The 14,701-nt window shown below is 36.1% G+C and overlaps 2 protein-coding genes across 12 annotated transcripts in view; one reads left to right on the top strand and one right to left on the bottom strand.

Annotated features, from left to right (window-relative positions):
- The window catches only part of LOC106078207 (uncharacterized), an 83,748-nt gene that overhangs the window by 14,226 nt on the left and 54,821 nt on the right, over nucleotides 1-14,701 (top strand). The window contains exon 1 of one of the 3 annotated variants that reach the window (XM_056031920.1): nucleotides 269-365. The exons of the other annotated variants lie outside the window; for them this stretch is intronic. The gene's annotated coding sequence lies outside the window, so the exon portion shown is untranslated. Of the gene's footprint in view, nucleotides 1-268; nucleotides 366-14,701 lie in introns of those variants that run through there. 3 annotated transcript variants of the gene reach the window in all.
- Nucleotides 1-14,701, bottom strand: part of LOC106058660 (uncharacterized) — a 44,182-nt gene that overhangs the window by 21,299 nt on the left and 8,182 nt on the right. For 3 of the 9 annotated variants that reach the window (XM_056031930.1, XM_056031936.1, XM_056031934.1), the window contains exon 2: nucleotides 612-686. The gene's annotated coding sequence lies outside the window, so the exon portion shown is untranslated. Of the gene's footprint in view, nucleotides 1-611; nucleotides 687-851; nucleotides 1,021-2,627; nucleotides 3,275-14,701 lie in introns of those variants that run through there. The other 6 variants (XM_056031931.1, XM_056031937.1, XM_056031932.1 and 3 more) reach the window with 4 other exon arrangements.

Genomic DNA, 14,701 nt, shown 5'->3' with positions numbered 1-14,701 from the left:
ATTAGGATGTAATAATCTTTAATTATGAAGGAACGTACGTAAGAAATGTAGAACAAAACAAAACAAAAACAAAACAAAACAAAACAAAGGTGTTCATACAATTATGACACGTGTAATGGTCAAATAATTAGGTCTAGTTATGTTTTCAACATTTTTTTTTCCCGTGGTCTGGTTCTTGAAAACTTAACAATTAATGTTTAAAGTCAGCAACTCTGCTAAGTTTCAGAACGTGGGTGTGCTGCCGAACTGAATTGAGATACACTGATGTTATACAATTATGCAAGTAAGGGTGTAAATGCTGTGTAGTGTGGAAAAACACATATTTGTCTTTAAAAAAAAAACGTTGGATTTATATTGTTTATAAGGTAAATATATATGAAATTATCTCACTGTAGTTGTCTGTTGTCTGTTGGAAACTAAACCCCGTGACAACTTAAATCAATATTTTATTTATTTCAGTTGACCTAGATTTTGAATATTTTACATTTGGTTGTCTGCCTCGTAGCGTTCATAAGTGACCTTCTAGCTGCAAGCGAACAAGGACTTTCCGACATTTTCGACCAAACGTCGACTCTATATTTATTATGTAGAGTAGATTTAGAGTCTTTTACCTTTTTAATCAAACAGCATTTTCTTTCCTACGAAGTTGAAAAGAGCTTAGATGTCTTCTTTTTTTATTGTTTGTTCTGAAAAAATATGAACAAAGAAGAACGTGTATAGAACTAGAATGTTACTGTAAATGTACAAATCTATTTATCAAAGTTATGTGAAGAAGAAAAATACAAAAAGATAAAACATTTCGTTGATATGTTTACAGGTAGACAAATGATAGATTTAAATCTTAAAAATACATTTATTTCAATGGATGCTGCATGATTGTGTCGTATGCGCTCTGGACTGCCGTTTGATAGTCACGATGATCCCACTAGTCCCAGGTTCGAAACTCGCCCACAGCCAACCCCCGTCGTCCTGTAAAAGGTTGGGACTAGTCACTAAGAGCATAGATCTAACTTGTGTGTATAATTCAGATAAGGGGGATAATGCTGTGAATCTAAGATTTCAATCATTTCGAATTGAAAACTTCTTAATCAAATGTTATATTAAAAATAGTTTTAAATAAAAGGGGATTAGGCTACTACTTTTGTGTTTATTCATAGGGTTAATTTCTTTTCCAGTTTGACATATCGATTTTGTTTAGGATTTTCCAAAAGAAAAAAACAAACATGTTTAAATCTTATGTTATCTTAGACATCACAGTCGTTGTATGTAGGCCTATATATAGTCATATATACAGTCGTTATATATATATATATATATATATTTATATTATACGCCAAATATTACTTCACGAGTACACTTCATCGTTCCTGCTAATTAGAAAATAAAGTTCCAATTTCAGATCAAACGGTCTTCAGAGCATGTAAAGGTCACCTGTTTCTGCTGGGTTAACTAGTGTGTCATGTAGCCAGCGTAACGACCAACCGCCTTTGCTTTTCAGTAAGTCAGAGGCACTTAAATATCCTGAAATTGCAAATCCCAGTCTTCATCAGGATTCGAACCCGGGACCGAGCGCTTTGCCCCTCAGCCAATTGCGTCTTCTTCTCGTGACTTAAGCTCTACTAAGTTATAGGTTTTATAGTCTGATTCTGGCAATCAATGTCAGGCTTTAAATACACTCTTTTGAATTAAAGTCAGTAATTTATAAGATAAGGATAAGAAAATATACTTATATGAATTTATCCTGACATGAAACTAGAAACGCACATTTATTTCGGTGTCTTTGGTAGTGTCATTTGTTTGTTTTTGTGAGCTATGAAATATCATGCATTATCACTGCTTTAGTTTTTAGTTAATAATCCTGAAGTGTCTGTAGGTTAAAATTTATTGATCATAATATTACTCCTGTTAAATGTGATTGTTTATTTGTGGTCATCTTATGTCTTTTTTTTTTTCGGGAGGGGGGGAGAGGGGAGGGTCTATTTTACTTTTATATTTTAAGAGCTATTGGACCCCAAACATAGCATGCAATTTTAGTATTAGACTAACAAAGTCTAAACAGTGCTAAAGTTGCATGCTTTTGCTTGCTTTGTAAAAAAAAAAAAAAATTCTTGAGTAAACTTTAAGGCATTGTTTGATTCCCTACTTACTTATTAATATAGAGATAACGTTTCGTGTAGCCTACAATAGAAAATGAAGTTGTAAAGTTCTCCTAATCTCTTTTTTTTGTATTTTCAATTAAGTTTAAACAATGTATTCCCTTTCAGACCTTGATGTAAAGGCCATCTGTTTCTGTGTAGCCAGCACAGTTAACGAGGGTGTCATGTAGCCAGCACAACGACCAACCGCCTTTACTTTTCCCCAACAAATGTCAGGTACCCATTAGAGCTGGGTGGACTCTGAGGCGCCCAAAGATCCAGAAAATTAAAAATCCCAGTCTTGTCCAGAATTCGAACCCGGACCCCCGGTTCTGAAGCCAAGCGCTTTATCGCTCAGCCGCAGCGCCTCCAGAAAATTCAGTATTTTGAGTTTTTAGTCTGAGTAACTGGCTTACCTTGAGTTAAATAATTTTAGCTTTGACATATTTACTAGAACTACATAGCGAAGTTATACTTCAATGTATTACTTACTCTTAGTCTTCTATCTCAGAATTTAGTAACTGCATGACTTATCGACATTTACATACTCAACATTGACTAGGTCGTTTTATGTAAAGGAAAGACTACTACGTCATTATAGGGCGAAGCTAATCCAAAGTGATTTCATTGGTTCGAAAAAAAAAAAAAATTCCAGTTGAAATCTATGGCGCTGATCTGAATTAATTTAACTTCACGTAACATCGTCACAGAGGTTTGAAATACATTCAGGTACGCTCCTAATTATGGTGTTCCGTAGATCTACATTTTATTAGCACTTTAAGATGAACAAACATCGAGAAACCTAGCTTGAACCCTAACGAGGCTTAACCAACACTTAGTCTAGCGTCTAGAGAAGAAAATCGACTAAATAGCCGACTAACAAGTTTCTGCTAAGTCTCTTTTAAAATCACTGTAATGATGATCCTTTAAAAATTCCACATTGTCTCGAATGAAAACAATAATTGAATACTTCAAGATAATGTCCACTATAATAATTGAATACATCAAGATAATGTCCACTTACCCAGTGCTATCGCTACAGGAACGTTTGGCGCTGAACGTTTTTGTAAGCAGTAGGCCTATGCTATAAATAGAATGGGTTTTTTTACCTTCTAAATATGAATCTGGTAGCTCTGTAGATTGTATAGTGTCGCAACGGTACAATGCTAGAAAAATCAAGAACATATAATAAAATATATTGTACTCATTTCGAGTTAGTCTCTTTTTGTATTTTGAATTAAGGTTAAACAACTTACCCCCGTTTAAGACCTTGCGATCTATGGGGCAGATGATGTAAAGGCTATTTGTTTCTGTGGCTAGGGTTTATAAGTGTATCATGTCGTTAGCACAACGACCAACCGCCTTTCCTTTTCCCAACTAATGTCAAAGCTGGGTGAACTCAACACGAACCTGGGACTGTCCGAGCGCTTTACTACGTACAATTGCATGACATTCTAATTGTCCTACTTTCATGTGATTCGAACCTGAACATACCCCCCCCCCGCCCCTTACCAATTTTAGAGCCGCAGTTGCGCATTGAAAAAATCTCTGACTATAATAATTATACAAATTGTGTACAAAGCTTATATTAATTTACTCCGTCTGACTGTATTCTTTTAAATGTTTTTTCTCCTTCTTCCCATTCTCGGATCAAGTTATAATATTGCACAATTATTTATCGTCTATAACAACACACAAATCTTTCATAAAATGAGCAAGTTATTACATCAATTAATGGTGATTAATTAGGTTTCTTTTATATAGAAATAGGGGAGATAAACCTTGCAATATCGAAAGCTAAGACATCGATTGAACTGCGCACCAGTGGCGTTTTCTTTCATTTTGAAATTCAGAAGAAAAAAATCACCCTTTTCGTCTCCAACGAATAACTACATGCAATAATATAAAAGAGAAGCTCCAATTCTTCTTATTCTTCTTTCTCATTTTACATGTTGGAGGTTTCAGATCAGTAATCCTATATCTGAGATGAACCGCGTAGTGGTTTCCAGATTAGGCAGTTCACCGTTTAGTCTTTGTTCTATAGGAGGGTAGAGCGTAGTTAATATTAAAAGCTAACTGAATAGCTCATGCCAGAAGTTTGTATTTGAAATTAAAAAGTATTAAGTATTTCTACATCCACTCATCTTGAGAAACGTCGTACCGGTGCGTACCATCACAAAAAAAACAAACAACAACACTAGATCTACATATGAACTATATAAGTATATATTGACTATATCTAGATTCTAGATCTATTAAATTTAATTAATCTATGTAGATCTATTATTCTATATAATAATCTATGACTATGGAAGATCTAAATTTCTAAAATCTAGACTCTAGTGCCTCTAGATATATAGATCTTATCTTCTTAATCGGGTGAGAAAGGAGGAGGGTTTGGCGTGGGGCTAGCGACCCCACCCTGTAAAACCACTATTGCTACAGAAACGGCAAACTCGACACATAATGAAAACTATACATGCGGCGAGGGCGGCCAAACCACATTGCCAGTGACAGATCATTATGGAGACAGCTTGCCGCCCAATGCGCCGAACGGCGCGGGAGGACCTAAGTCTAAGTCTAAGTCTTCTTAATCGACGTATAAGAGTTGAAATGTTTACAAACATGTCTGAATACAATGTAAAAAAAAAAATACCCCTCTTAGACTTTGCTATCTTAGGGTCATCTGTTTCATTGACTAACCGTTAACGAGGGTGTCATGTGTCCAGCACAACGTCCAACTGCCGTTACGTTTCCCTAACTAATGTCAGGTACCATTAGTTGGACTCAAGGGCGTCCTAAAAATTACATGAAGACGGAGTTTATGCTACTCATGAAACTAATGGGAAAACAACCTTGAGAGCATTATGAAAATAAAATGTTCAATATAACTCCAATAGTTCATCTGGGTATTGAAAAAAAAATGGAATACTTACATTTTAAAAGAAATTTGTAATTTTAAAATTATTATTTCAAAACATGTGGCGGGCCGGATAAAACCTTTCCGGGGACGGGAGTTGGCCCTCGGGTAGTTTGCCCATCACTGGACTAAGCTGACTAAGCCTGACCGAATTTTTAAAACGCGAACATTTCTAGTGTGATTTATTTCCAGCTCATGTAGAAAGACAGAAGATCCAGAAAATTTTCCATCAATCAGACTTCTTATATTAAATCTCTTTTTACCAAGTTTATATCAAGTCACTTCATTTGTTTGGTGAAAATCTTGTAGATGTTATTTCTCACATACGTTCAATGTTTACCATAAAATATTGTTGTAACCCTGCCTTGCACCAGTGCTTGAGGTGCGCACTAGCGCACTAGTGAACGTAAACAGGAAGACACTAGAATGGAGAGAAGAACAGTGCATCAGGGATTGTGAAGAGTCTGAATGTTTGGAAACTAAGAAGCCAGCTTTTGGTGCTGCCTGAAGGTTGTAGAAGGGACCTGGAGCGAAGCGGGGAAGGCTGTCGTTGGTCCACATTCGGGTTGCTGTCTAAAGGACTGGTAAATTAGTAGAAAGACTCTGAGGAAGCTGAAGGATGCTATGTGTTTGTCCTAGTGAATAAACACCTGCTTTATTTCCTGTTACACTGTGTTGTGTTGCCTGCCTTTACGTTGAGTGTCTACCCAAGAGTTACAACAATATATATGCTATGCACAGAAAGAGAGAGAAACAGAGATAGAGCACTTTTCAAGATTTAGTGCTATCAAATAACCCGCTAATTTCAAGAATAGCTTAGTGAGCTATTTCCTGTTTACTGCATTTAAGTGAGATATCATTGCAAATATTTCATGTCTATATTTTATTACAATACATCTATTCAACTCGTAACTTCGTGGAAACTTCTGGGTGTCTGGACACAGATCTTGAAAACAGTTGTAACGATTTTCCTAGAAATTTAGCAGATTATGTATATTGCCGGAAAAAGAATTACTAGCTGGTTGACCGTCATAATATTTCAAATTAGAAAAAAAAAAAAAAATTTGGCTAGAGAACCTGAAAGTATCTATCTTGGACTTTGAACGTCTTCGGGTATTTCCACATTCCAGGAACATTTTGCGCGTGGTCTAGAGTCCAGAATCTAGATCTAAAATCCTATCATTGGAATATTATAAAGTCTAGTAGATCTACACATTTGCTTAACTAAGACAGTTTTGAAATAAGTTTTTTACGAAGATGTACTTTAACTCTATTGTGCAGGACAGAACAAATCCTAAACCTCAGAAACTTTTCCATGTCTTTATTGATTGCAAGAAAGCTTACATCAGAGTATGGTATGGGGCACTCTGGGCGACAATTGACAAGTACAGCTTGAATAAAACATAATAAAAGTAATTTAGAACCTCTTCAAGGAGGCCACTAGTGTGGTATACTTCAAAATATCACTGGGGACTGGTTTAAAACCACAGTAGGAGTAAGTCAAGGCTGACTACTCTCACCAACTCTTTTCAATATCTTCCTTGAAAGGATAATGGAAGATGGTTCTGAAACATGGAGAACAACTGAAGCCACAATAAAAAAAAAATACAGACCTTCAACAGATGCCTGAGAAATATCCTAAAAATACACTGGTACGACAAAGTAGAAAACACCAAACTGTGGGAGATGAGTGGACAGAAAAATATAGAGGTGCAGATCTTAGAGTGGAAGTGGAGATGGATTTGTCACACCCTTAGAAAAGATACCAGCAACAGAGCTAGGCAGGCCTTAGAGTGGAACCCCCAGGGAACAAGACTCAGAGGAAGACCAAAAAGAACATGGCGACGCAGTGTACTTGAAGAAGCAGAGAAGACAGGGAAGAGCTGGGACACCATCAAAAAGCTAGCAAGAGACCGTGGAGAGTGGCGTGTTTTTGTCGAGGCCCTATGTTCCATGAGGAACTCAAAGGAGTGATGATGATGATGATAATGGAAGATGCTCTCGGGGGCTATGAAGGTACTTTAAGCATTGGAGAAGGAAGAATTACTAATTTGAGCTTCGCTGATGAGTTGGATGGCCTAGCAGGGACAGAAGAAGAACTAGTTGACTCGGTGATGCGCATTGACAAGACTTCCGCAGCATATGGTATGCAATTAAATGTCGAAAAAAAAATCAAATTATGACCAATAGCCAACACGGCTTTAGAAGGGGCATCGGGATTGAAGGTAAAAAGCTGACAAGTGTCAGTAGTAAATACCTCGGAGCTATTGTATTTAGATGAGGTAAGCAAACCCGAACTACTTGCCTAAATTGCACAGTCCACAGCAGCAGCGGCAATACTCAAAAACAATATGGAAAGACAAAAGCATAGCCCTCGACACCAATGTCAGACTTATGCGCTCCTTATTCTTATATACTTGCTAGTCTTGGACGATGACTGCAGAGCTTGAGAGGAGGATCCTAGTAATGGAATTGAGATGCTACAGAAGGATCCTAGGCATCACATTTAAAGACCGCTTCACAAATGAAGAGATTTAGAGACAGTTACCGTAGCGATTGGACCCCACGATGATCTGCTAATATATGGCCATATGACAAGGTCTTCAGGAACTGGAAACAGTATAGGGGAAAAAAAGAGTCAGAGAAAGCGATGGGAAGACAACATAAAAGAATGGATGGACCTGCCATTGAACAGGTACTAACCAAGGCAAAAGACAGAGGAATGGAGAAAGACAGTTAATAATTCTTGTGTGGTGCCCCACCGGCCAACAGACTAAAGTGGGAAGCGTGGTCGAGTAGGCTAAGTGCGCTTGAACTTGGCTTGGCTTGGCTACCTATGAATGGGGGTCGAGGTTCGACACCCGACAGACCGGGCAGAGTTGTTTTTACTGAGCGCCTAAAGGCAGCACGGAAAAACCTTCTCCTAGATACCCCCTCCCCCTCACTGGTCCACAAATGAGATTTGACCAAAGCGCTCTGAGCATGCAATAAGCATGAAAGTAGCGCTTTGTAAAAGCCATAATTTAATCCTAAAGGATAGGCTAAGGTGAAGCTTTTTCTAAAGTGCTTTTATACTGAAACATAGCCTATATTATCTTGGGGCAATTTAATACACAGAGTGGTAAAGATTAAAATCAACAAAATGATTGAACATTATAGTGCCCATTTACGACGATCTGCCAATTCTAAAAAAAAAAAAAAAAAAGTTTCAATTGACATCGTTCGCACCTTCACTGTCACATATAATCGTCGATTTCATTCAAACAATACCCTCAGATCTAAAGAAGTGTCAATTGACAGTTTTGTAAGACCACAATAACGCTGAACGATCAAGTGACGAAGTCAGACGTCATTAGGCTATTACTAGAAGTCGGTCAATATAGATATTCTATTAACAGAACTGCTGAATTTCACAGTAACGCGTTCTACATATTAAGAATTACCAAGAAAAAACAAACAAAATACAAAGCTTTAGCGTAAAAAAAAAACACACAAAAACTCACATGGTAAAATTACCCATACATAAGTACACATCCGAACTTAAAATCGTTCGATCCCTTGGCATAAGCCTCCTCTATCCCCCCCCCCCCCCCTCATCTACTAAATCCCTTTATGCCATGAAGATACTCAAGACTATAGTTATTTCCTTTCACTCCGCCACTCACAAATAGTTACATTTCAATAAAATAATTAATGAAAGGGTCTTACAGTTGCATAACAGTGCGTTATTGTATCGTATAAATAGACGTTATTTCTAAAAGGTAATTACGTCCTACTCGTATCCATGTATTAATCTAGACGTTCATGTTTGAGACTTATACTCTATGTCATTGATTTTCTTGGTTGATTCAGACAACCTGTTCCGTGCTCAAATAGCACACTAGGGAAGAAGAAGCACTTTTACGCATTTGTCCTAGCATATGGAACAAGAAATGTGACTTAATATTTTTCTGAGTATGTTATTAGTAAGTTATGGTTCAGTGTTGAATGTTTTATTGCTGCTTTACTTTTCAATCTTCTCTTCTGATGTGCTTCTAAGTTAACCATTGTATGTGGGCTTCTACAATAAACACGAACAAATTGAACACTTTCTATTATTAGAAACTATAACATTTGAATAATTATAAACAAAAAGATGCATTCATTTTCAACATAGTAAAAGACTATTAAGGTTTTAGCCTATTTTATTAATTGTAAGATAAAGAAATATTCCATTATCACTCTTTAGTTATTATCAGTTTCAGTCTACATAGCCTGTGACAAAGTAAACAATAAAATATTTCGTTACGTGACCTAAATTTTATAAATATCTTTACGTAAAGTGGTCGATGGGACAGCTGACTAATTTTCACAAGGGGGGGGGGGTTTCAGTTTAACTCTTTCTCTCCTAATTGGTGATGCCAGCGTTGATTTGACCCCCATTAGACTAAATTAATTTTTGGATTTAAAACTTTGATTTGTGTTGTATAAAAAGAACATGCACTTCCCAATAAGTCTATACCAAATAGTGATGGGCAAAAGTTAACTAAAAAGTTAGAAACTTTTAGTTTAACTAAAAAAAAAAAGGTCATTGTTTAACTAGGAAAAAAAAGTTAAGTTAAAATCTTTTCTTCTTATCTTATATAATACAGACGTTACTTCAAAAAGAAGATGATTACGTCCTACGCGTCATGCATTCAGTCATTCATATCAACCAATGACTTAAATTATGCCAAGTCACTGGTTTTCCTGGCTAGCTTAGGCAACCCATTCCATGCTCTAATAGCACTAGGGAAGAAGGAGTATTTGTACAAATTTGTCCTAGCATATGGGACGAGGAATGTGCCTTTATCTTTGTGTCTTTCAGAGTATTTTATTAAACTTTGTTTTTGTATTTGAAGATTATGGTTCAGTGTTTTATGTATGATTGCTACTTTACTTTTGAGCCTTCTGTCCTGAAAGCTTTCTAAATTTAGTGATTTTACTAAAGGTGTTACTCTAGCTAGTCGTGTGAATATTCGTTTGTTATGAATCTCACTGCTCTATTTTGTGTCTGTTCCAGTTTCTTAATGTTTTATTGAGTTGGGGGGGGGGTCCCAAACAGAGGATGCATATTCTATTATTTGCCTAACCAAGGTTAAATAACATTTTAGTTTTATGTTCTTATTTGATTTATAGAATTTTTTTTCAATAAACCCTAATGCTTTGTTTGATTTTTTGATAGTTTCATCAATATGGGGATTCCATGACAGTTTTTCATTTATTATAGTATATAAAATCGTAGTTTAATTATTTTTTTTTAGTTACTAACTAAAAAGTTTAATTAAAATGTGTACAACTTTTCAACATATGGTCAGGGTTGAAACGCACATCCCTGTTTTCTGGTCATGTGATATCAATAACTTTGATTATCAAAAAAAAAATGATGCAGTTAACAACTATTTAGTCAGTCTGCATTTGAAGAGGGTAAAGTAAGATTCTGGTAGAAGTAAATATTTGCAACTGAAAGTAGCAGTATTATAAAATGTTTAAATTTTTTTGCTAAAAGCTTCTATGCAATATTATGAATGAGGTTGTTCTGAATTTTTTTGTGAGCCACGTGGTGGTGTTTAATTTCTGTTTATGATGGGAATCTGATTAGTAAGTGGTTTTAATCAATTCATTTTTTAACTGCAGGAACATCAAGTACACCTTTTTTTTTTATAGTCTTAAGACTTGTTATTGAGATTTAAGTCTAAATCGACAGCTAGGCCTAAAAGCATTAGGATAACCAACTCTAGGAAAAAAAAATCTTAATCCACACCCTCTCTGACCATAAAGTAAATAGACTGTGTCCAAATGATTTTAACAACCTGGTCAGATAGACATACACATATAGGCCTATTGTACTGTACGTGTGTAGTCGATGATACTTCGAGACTACCCTGCATTTTTTTCATTACGCGTTATGCAGTAGTGTTTGCTTAATGTGGAGTGGCCAGATAAGAAAACAACACTCAAGCATGTTCGTAGATGTATCGTTACACTAAAATAGTTACACACGCCCTCTGCCCAGAAAGTAAATAGACGGTGTGTCCGACTGAATTTAACAACCTGACCAGATAGACGTGGGCGTGTAGGCCTATATAGTGTAGGCTACTGTGCAGTCCATAATGACAAGACTACCTTGTTTTTTTTTTTTCCTTGCGTGTTTAAAGGTTATGCAATAGTGTTAGTTGCATTTTTAGTGGTCAGACAAGAAAAAGCTCATCGTCATTGTTAGTCAAGCATGTATTTTACACTATAAAATAGTTATACAGGTCAAATGTTTCTTAAAACTCCAACGATTTCGTTTCTATTTCTTTGGTTACTAGGTCTGAATTTGAAATTCTAAATCTATGTTATTTAAAGAGATTTTAAACTGTACCGGTATAAGTAAGATTTTCTGTTATATCGCCTAATAAGTTAATATAATTTTAAAGAAAAGAGTACAATTCTTTTCTAAAAGTTTAATTTCAAGGAAACAAAACAAGCACACATATTAATTTAGACATCTTTTGTATTATATTTTTATTAATTGTGCATTAATGTTTATGTAAGAAACATATTTCTTATTACTGATTTTTATTATGGATAAATATTTCTACAATGCTAAAAGAATATGATCGAAATGTAGGCATAGGCCTATGAATATATCTATATAGCTCTAGTTCAACCACTCCCCCACCCCCCAAAAAAAGTTATGAATATGTTTGTTATAGTTTAATTAATTTTTTTTTTAGTTTAGTTTAACCACATTTTAAAATTCTTGATAAACTTTTAGTTTAACTACTTTTTTAAAGTTGAAAACTAGCTTTAGTTTAACTTTTAAAAGTTAGTTTAGTTCCCATCACATTTTCTGAACAAAAAAAAGTTATTGAAGTCTAATCATAAGAGGAGAGTGAAATACAAATGAGCAAAATAAATAATACTATCGGCACGAGGAAAATAATTACGGAGAGAAAGATTTAAGTATGTTACCAACAAAAAAAAAGCTGATCTGAATTAATTCAATTTCAAGTTACAACGTCACAGAGGTCTAAAGTTTGTAAAACATGCTTTTATTTTCCACTGTTTTGTGAAAGGATGTGCGTGTAAAGTCATAGCTTAGAGCGTATTGGGTTTACTGTAACTAACTGTATCTAGTATCAGGAGCGTAGCTAGGAATTTTCCATCTTTTGGGGGCCCAGGGGGGGGGGCTTGATCTCTTTGGGGGCCCTTTGCATTTTGATTTATATTTTATCTTTAATGTAAAAAACTTTCATTTGGGGGCCCCCTCAGTGGGGTGGGGGGGGGGGCAAGAGGGATTTTCAAATTCTCCCCCCTTCTCACACACCCTAGCTAGAAGAACTTAACAATACACTGTGCTATTTTTAATACTAACAAGTCTATAAGTACAAATCCTTCCAGACCTACATAATTTAATTTTTGAAAGCACTGCACAAATAAAAATGCACGCACTCGCAAATATAAAGAGCTGTCTTATCAACCTAAGTAATACATACAGTTATTAAATAACAGAGGGCTGAACACAACTGCGGCAGGTATACAGGTTTGCTCTACAAACAAACAAACAAAAAAAAAAGGAAAGAAATGGCTCCTCTATTATGAAGAACGCGGACGACTGATCTGGCCATGTTTTTATCGATAATTTCTCAAGAAACTCCGCCCACTATTTTTTTTTTTTAATTTACCTCCACCGTGCACGCGCTCATGATCACGTGTCAAGGCTGAGGCTGTCTCTCTCAACTAAAATCCTAAGTAGGTCAAGAGTAAACGTAGATATATTTAAACATGACGAAAATAAGCCTAACAAGGTTACAAACACTTTGTGTGGGAACGAAAATTCAAAATCGGCCCCCCAATGTGGTCCGCTCAGGCAGGTAAAAAGGCAGGTTTCATTATTTTTAGAAAGAATATCAGAAACTATGAACTACAAACAATCAACAATTACAACACTATTTCCGTCGGTAAACGGCTTGATATCTCGGAGATTTATTAACGTTATTATCATTACATTGTTAATATTCATATGTATTCAATGAACTAATGGTTAGTTATGAAGATAGAGTTAAATCCTAGATGTCACTTACGAAGACCGCATCACGAATGAAGAGATCAGAGAAAGGGTTAACAGGGTTAGGGTTAGACACTGTGACTTTGTATCTAGCAATATGACAATACTGTACTACTGTAGACTATCTATCTATATACTTACAATGTACAAGTTAGTTGTATCACACTGTATGTCACGGTTGATTTGGACTCCGGTAGCAGCCCCAGCTCGGACCTACATATTTTGCCACATTCAGCACAGACATAACCATTCTCCGCCGGTGGTCGATTTAGATTTTCTACGCCTGTCCTCGGCAGCGTATTTTCTTCTGGTCTCAAATGTGTATTTCGCGGCCTTTGTCAGTGACCTGCATCTGTCTCGTCCTGAATCCGCTAGTCATTAAAGCGTTTCCGTGGGGCACCTCTGTTACGTCGACCACTTTTCAGCTCACCAAAAAAAAAAAAAAAACAACTTTTGGCATACGTTCGTCCCCCTTATAGGATATAATCTTTATACAGCGCAATTCCCATGTTTCCCGATTCGAAGGTCTGTATAAAAAGGGGAATACATTTTTGATACATCTTTTTTCTTTATGACATTCGGAAAAATCGTGAAATAATATGATTGAAGTTATAACATTTATTTTGATTGACGGATATAGATTTTAGTCGCAGTTTTATAAGAACGATTGCGGTTCATTGTTGAGCGACACAAATAAAAAGCTTTAAAAGATTAAATTATAATTGTTTTATTGTTTGTAGACTAAATGTGAAAAAAAATCAAATGATAGCAAAAATGTTGACCTGCCTCTCCCCCCTTTCTAATTCTCTCCTTTTCTAATTCTCTCCTTCTCTAATTCTCTCCCTTTCTAATTCTCTCCTTCTCTAATTCTCTCCCTTTCTCTCTTTATAGCGAATACCGCCGTATTATTATACTATTCGCTTCATTTGTGCTGATAATATTTGATACTTAGCTGGACCTTTCGAGGTCAGTATTTGAACTTGTGTGTAAACACATTTTCTTTTTTTGGTAATCTTGTTTTGTATGTGTGTATATATATATCTAAATGGAAAACACAAAATGTTGACCTCATCTTTAAATAAAATAATGATGACTAATAGCAATGTTTTATGAAGAGTCACTTATTAAGTCTACACAATTGCAGCTAGACTTCTGAAAAGACTGAGATCTAATGCCATCACTCCATTGTAAACACTTGAAGTTTAAAGTTGAGATTGTCACTTAAACCGATCAGCTGTTCATTTACGTCATTTATCGGCCACCATGCCTGACCCCATCCCCACTTGTCCCATTCTCCTGTGAATTACTCCCACCCCCCCTCTTTTTCACTTTGTCATGCACCCCCTTAACTCCCTCCCCCCCCCCCCCCCAATCCCATAACCAAGTCACAAGTAACGGTTCTCGCCACGTCACCCGTTTTTATCAAAAGTGGCTGGTTCCTCTACTTCGAAGCGAAGGCCACCATTGGCCCACAATTACCTCACAATTACGTTCTTGGTAAGGGAAAATGTCTCTCTAGAATATTGTTATAAACCTGGTGGTGGCACAGATGGGGGTAGTGGTGTGAGTGTA

This window comes from Biomphalaria glabrata, chromosome 6, assembly GCF_947242115.1.
Source record: "Biomphalaria glabrata chromosome 6, xgBioGlab47.1, whole genome shotgun sequence".
In the NCBI taxonomy this organism is placed as follows: domain Eukaryota; kingdom Metazoa; phylum Mollusca; class Gastropoda; family Planorbidae; genus Biomphalaria; species Biomphalaria glabrata.
Note: the sequence above shows the minus strand (reverse complement) of the source record. Positions and strands in the feature narration are given on the sequence as shown.